Genomic DNA, 5911 nt, shown 5'->3' on the forward strand with positions numbered 1-5911 from the left:
AGGCGCGGGGCATTATGGGAAGTATCCCGCGAGGCTACGCGAGACTGCGGAAGGCGAGGGCGGGGCCTCGGCTGGGCGGGCGGGGCCTCGGCTGGGCGGGCGGGGCCTCGGCTGGGCGGGCGGGGCCTCGGCTGGGCGGGCGGGGCCTCGGCTGGGCGGGCGGGGCCTCGGCTGGGCGGGCGGGGCCTCGGCTGGGCGGGCGGGGCCTCGGCTGGGCGGGCGGGGCCTCGGCTGGGCGGGCGGGGCCTCGGCTGGGCGGGCGGGGCGAGCCGACGGGTAAGCGGCCGCGTGAGGCCAGTGTTGATCAGAGGCTTGTGTGTTGGATCTGTGATTCCCAAGCCGATTGCGGCCCTGGTTTAACAAATTCGGAATTGCCGGTTCCATCTCAGCGAATTCTGACTCAGTAAGTTTAGGGCAGAGGCCAGCAATCAATATTTTCAACAAATGTCCTGACGCAACCGGTGGGGGGACAAATTTCGGAACCGCTCTCCGAACGCTACTAAATAAGGACTTTCGAAGGAGCACGGAGATGACATCACCACCCTCGAACTGTCTCTGTCCCACACTCTGTCAACATTGGCTTTGCCCTTTTTTGTTTAGATGTGTCGCCTGAGGTCGCCAGATAACTTCTGTTCACCGTGTTGTGATAGGGGGAGAAAGGAACACCTAACTTTTTTACAGACAAAAAAAAAAAAGATTATTGGCAAAAATTAAGTAGAGTGATTTATAAGTCTTAAAAAGTAAAAACAGCCCTAACCAGTTTGACTCAGTGGATAGAGCGTCAGCCTGCGGACTGAAGGGTCTCAGGTTCGATTCCGGTGAAGAGCATGTACCTTGGTTGCGGGCACATCCCCCGTGGGAGGTGTGCAGAGGCAGCTGGTCGATGTTTCTAACTATCACTCTCCCTTCCTCTCTGTAAAAAATCAATAAAATATATTTTTTAAAAAGTAAAAACAAAGTAAATATACTGTAACTGTACAAAATGGCATGGAGACCACAAGACTTAGGGAAACCCTCCATTCTACACTGGCTTATGTATAGAGGTTCTCCAGCCCAGGGGTGTTGGCTATACCTTTCATACTTAGTTAGTTAGTTAGTTAGTTAGTTAGTTAGTTAGTTTTGGAGGGGATACCCAGCTATGAAACCGGGACCTCTTGCATACCTAATCTTACAATTCAGAAGTAAATGTCAAAATACTGAAACCTATGGTATTTATTCAAGAAACACATTAAGTCAGAAGGATGCCCGTAGTATGTACTGAGTTTATTAAATTTATATCGCAAAGAGAAATAATCAAAGTGACATCATTAGCAACTCCCTGTGGCATTCCAAAGTGTATAAAAATATAATTGGATCAAGTGTGTAAACAGGTATTTCCTTTCATTTTTCTACAAAGGATTGCTTTAACATCTGACTGGCTTTCTGGACCACTTTTATTTTATTTTTTAATATATTTTTATTGATTCCAGAGAGGAAGGGAGAGGGAGAGAAAGATAGAAACATCAATGATGAGAGAGAATCATTGATAGGCTGCCTCCTGCAGGACCCAGGCACATGCCCTTGACCAGAATCAAACCCAGGACTCTTCAGCCCACAGGCCAACACTCTATCCACTGAGCCAAACCATCTAGGGCTGGACCACTTTTAATAACGGATGTAATGCTGCCCTTAAATAAAACTATATTTCCCAAATCTTCCATCTCATGACTTCTAAGTCCAACACTTATTGTTGTTGTTTTAAATCTCTTTACTTTCAGCTATTTCTTTTCCATTTCTTTTTTTATAAAATATATTTTTATTGATTTTTTACAGAGAGGAAGGGAGAGGGATAGAGAGTTAGAAACATCAATGAGAGAGAAACATCGATCAGTTGCCTCCTGCACACCCCCTCCTGGGGATATGCCCGCAACCAAGATACATGCCCCTGACTGGAATCTAACCTGGGACCCTTCAGGCCGCAGGCCGACGCTCTATCCACTGAGCCAAACCGGTTAGGGCTCCATTTCTTAATATCTGTGAATCACTTGTGTCCTATTTTTGTTTGAAATTTGAGGCTATTGGATTCAGTTTTCCTAAAGTGGCCTTTGGCTCTATCATTTTCGTCTTTATGCTTTATGGTTTAGGAAATAATCTCACCATCCCTTTTATCCAATCTCTTAACATTTGGTGGATGGTCCCAAAGTAGTAATTTTATGACAACTTAGAAAATCAAAATGAGAGTTTCATCAGCTCAAATCTATTTTGAACCTTGGGAACAATGAAACTTCATTTCTCAGGTGACCCATATCTGCCAGGCTTATTTCAACCCTGATCATGCTTTGAATTCTTTTGCATATCTACCAGAAGTGGGATTGCTGAATCATATGTAATTCTATTTTTAAATTTTTTAGGAACATCCATACTGTTTTCCATAATGGCTGCACCGTTTTACATTCCTACCAGCAGTACACAAAAGTTCCAACTTCTCCACACCCTCTCCAACGTGTTATTTTCTGTCCTATTGATAGTAGCATCCTGATGGGTATGAGATAATATCCCATTGTGGTTTTGATTTGTATCTCCCTGGTGATTAGTGATGTGGAGCATCTTTTCCTCTGCTTATTGGCCACTTGTATATCTTCTTTAATAAATTGTCTATTAAAGCCCTTTGCCCATTTTTAAATTGTGTTTTTGTTGTTGAGTTGAAGGAGTTCCTTATATATTCTGAATATTAACCTCATAGCAGGTATATGATTTGCTATTATTTTTCCCCATTCCATAGGTTACCTTTTCACTCAGTTGATTATTTCTTTTGACATACAGGAGTTTTAAAAGTCTGCTGTAGTCCCATTTGTCTATTTTTTCTTTTGGTGTCATATTCATTATATCATTGCCAAATCCATTGTCCTGAAGCTTTCCCCCATATTTTCCTCTAGGAATTTAATAGTTTTAGGTCTTTAATTCATTTGAGTTAATTTCTGTATATGGCTCAAGGTAAGGGTGTAATTTCATTCTTTTGCATGTGGATACCCAGTTTTCCCAGCACCATGTATTGAAGAGACTGTCCTTCCCTATTGTGTGGTCTTGGCACCCTCGTGAGAAATCATTTGCATGGTTCAGTGGTTGAGCGTCTACCTATGAACCAGAAGGTCACAGTTCAATTCCTGGTCAGGGCACATGCACATGCCTGGGTTGCAGGCTACAGGCTTGATCCCCAGTAGGGAGTGTGCAGGAGGCAGCTGATCCATGAGTCTCTCTTATCATTGACTAGAGGCCTGGTGCACGAATTTGTGCACGGGTGGGGTCCCTTTGGCGTGTCCTGTGGAGATCTGGCTCCAGCTCCTGCCCCCAGCCTCACAGCCCCAGCTCGCACCCCCAGCCTCACAGCTCCGCAGCCCCACTTGGCACCCTGCCTTGGCCTGGTGCCACCCCCTCACCTACTCCACCATCCCACCTGCAGGATGATCAGTCGGGGCTGGGCCCCCCTGCCAGGATCCCTGAGCTCCTGGGAGCTGGGTGGAGGCCCCGCTCCCCGTCGCTGCCACTGGTCGCCATCAGCAGGGTGATTAGTGGGGCGGTCGGACCCCCACTTGCACCAGCCTTGGCCTGGCGCCACTGCCTGCTCACCAGCTCCACCATCCTGCCGTGGTCCCAGTCTTACTGGGGCCCATTGGAGCTGTCAGTACCTCCACTGCCGCCCACTGCCAGCACCAAGTCGCTGACACCCGCCATGTTCTGCACCGCCCCCTGGTGGTCAGTACATGCCATAGGGAGTGGTCGAACTCCTGGTGTCCTGGTCAAACTCCTGGCCAAACAACCGCCCAAGGGGACAATTTGCATATTAGGCTTTTATTACATAGGATGTTTCTTTCTCTTTCTCCTTCGCCCTTCCTCTCTGAAATCAATAAAAATATATTTTAAAAAATCATTTAGCCATGTATGCAAGGTTTATTTCAATTTACTCCTTTTTATTGCTGACAAGTATTCCATGATGGGTGTACCACAATTGCTTCATTCATTTACCTTTTGGAGGAATTTGAGTATTTCCAGTTTTTGGCAATTACAAATAAAGCCACTATAAACATTCACTTACACAGATTGTGTGAACATACATTTTCATTTCTCTTGGGTACATACCTAGGATTGAGATTTCTGAGTTGTACAGTGGGTCGATGTTTAATTTGACAAGAAACTGCCCAACTTTTTCTCCAAAGTGACTGTACATTTTGCACTTCCACCAACAATTTAGAAGATTTCCAGTTATTCCTCATGCTTATAAAAACTTAGTATGGTCAGTTTTGTTTTCATTTTTAGCTGTTCTAGTAAATGTGTGGAAGTATCTCATTGTGGTTTTATTGGTTGACTTATCAGAAATTCAGTCATCTCATAATGGCACATTTACATTGCATTTTAATCTTGGGATTGCTAAATATTAAATGAAGAAACGAATCCTTCATTTTCCTGTAGACAAAGAGCCTCAACAAATGGAAGTGAGCTGACCTCCTTATACCACTAAGGGACACTGCTCTTCCCCCTCCCCACCCCACCCCCACCCAACCCCCTTGTAGTTCTGTTTCTGTGCTGTAAACATGTTTTCATCATTGTCCTCAGGACCCACAGGTAGTTCCTCTTTCACTCACCCCTTACTGGCATCCTGTTAGTGAATTCTTCTTGTGGCCTGAACCTGCTTCATTCTGCCATGTCATGGGCGCAGGCATTTCTGCTACAGCTTGCTTCAAAGCATGTACCTTTTGTTAAACCCAAATTGGTTGGAAAGAATGTGGAGACCAAAAGAAAAGCAATACAAAACGGGGTAAGAGCATGTCAAAAGCATCAACCTCACATTGTTGAAGCAATGTTTTCCATACCCAAAAAGAAACCCGTGATCTGACAAGAATGCATGTAGTTATGAAGACAATGCAAAAATCGAAATGTCCACCATAGCCGGTTTGGCTCAGTGGATAGAGCGTCAGCCTGCGGACTCAAGGGTCCCAGGTTTGATTCCAGTCAAGGGCATGTGCCTGGGTTGCGGGCACATCCCCAGTGGGGGGCGTGCACGGGGCGGCTGATCGATGTTTCTCTCTCATTGATGATTCTGGCTCTCTATCCCTCTCCCTTCCTCTCTGTAAAAAATCAATAAAATACATATTTTTTTAAATCGAAATGTCCTGAAAACATTGTGTGTGCATGGCATGGTGCTGGGCACTTACTAAGCACACCAAAGGCTTAAAAATGTTATTCAGAAAGGTATGTAGAGTTCCTTAATTGGAAAGGACAAAATGATGTTGATTAATTCTGCCTAAAGCTAAAGGAACAATCGATTCTCAGGTCATCTTGCCTTGAAGTTGACTATTTTCCCCAGGGCTTGAGTTCTGAATCTTGCAGTTTCACTTTTTCCCCTGCAGGTGGCAGCCTTCATCACCAAAACTTCACACAGAGCTGACCCCAGGAGAAAAAACCCGTTATCTTTATTTATTTTTTCCATTGGCTCTATCGTTCACTCTACAAATATTTACTGAGCATCTCCTAGGTGCCCGAAACCAGGGAAACAGCAATGGGCAAGCACACACTGTCATTGCCTTCTTAGAATTTAAAAGTTTGCAACAGATCTGGAACTTAATTCAAAGGTGAGAGGACCTCCCCACACCCCCGACAAAGACCTTTCATATGTATGTTCTAGTATGAGGCACAACCCTTAACTAGAGTCCTTACTCAAAAATAGAATGCCTTCTTGGGCAAAAATGACTCTGTAAAGGTCATGACTGAAGATCAGTAACTTTTCAGGCTTACTTGCACTTAAAAGGAGGTTTCCAGCCTTGCCAGCATAGCATGGCTCAGTGGTTGAACTATGAATCAGGAGGTCATGCTCAGGTTGTAGACTCCATCCTCGGTGGGGGGCATGCAGGAGGCAGCCAATCAGTGATTCTCTCTC

This window comes from Myotis daubentonii, chromosome 19, assembly GCF_963259705.1.
Source record: "Myotis daubentonii chromosome 19, mMyoDau2.1, whole genome shotgun sequence".
Taxonomy (NCBI): Eukaryota; Metazoa; Chordata; class Mammalia; order Chiroptera; family Vespertilionidae; genus Myotis; species Myotis daubentonii.